Source organism: Etheostoma spectabile, chromosome 6, assembly GCF_008692095.1.
Source record: "Etheostoma spectabile isolate EspeVRDwgs_2016 chromosome 6, UIUC_Espe_1.0, whole genome shotgun sequence".
In the NCBI taxonomy this organism is placed as follows: Eukaryota; Metazoa; Chordata; class Actinopteri; order Perciformes; family Percidae; genus Etheostoma; species Etheostoma spectabile.
Window position 1 is genome coordinate 1374147 of NC_045738.1, and position 515 is coordinate 1374661.

At 35.3% G+C, this 515-nt stretch overlaps 1 long non-coding RNA gene across 1 annotated transcript in view; it reads right to left on the reverse strand.

Annotated features, from left to right (window-relative positions):
• Positions 1-101, reverse strand: part of LOC116690764 (uncharacterized) — a 6098-nt gene extending 5997 nt beyond the window's left edge. The window contains exon 1 of the long non-coding RNA XR_004332363.1: positions 90-101. This is a non-coding gene — a long non-coding RNA (uncharacterized LOC116690764). The remainder of the gene's footprint in view (positions 1-89) is intronic.
• Positions 102-515: the final 414 nt, after the last annotated feature.

Below are 515 nucleotides of genomic sequence, written 5' to 3' on the forward strand. Positions count from 1 at the left end.
GTAATGTAAACCCTCCATTCCCCATGTAAATTATGCCTATGGGTCGACAAGATCTATTGGGCTATACTCAATCACTAAACTTGTTCAACTGTGTTCAAGGATGAATTTACGTCTGACACTAGAACCGAGATCTTCAACAGGGGGTCCTCAGAGTTTCTGCAAGGGGGCCACCAAATTATTGCTTGATAGTTTTAGTATGTCTGAAAATATACATCAACATGATATTTGGAAAGATAAATCTTTTTTAAATGTAAACAACATGGATGATAGGCTTACTGACCTATAGGTAAGGTAGCCATCCATAGATATAGTTAAGCTTAAGAATTTACTGTTCCACATTTTAACATTAAGACATGATGTATAAATTTATGAATATATCAACAATTATTATTTTAATAGCTTAGTATTGTATGCACCATAAAAAGGTTGGGTTGTAAGCCCAGTTTAACATACAGCTCAATTTTATATACAGCAAGTAGTCCCTGCTCAGTCGCTTTTCAGCTGAGGGGTCATTG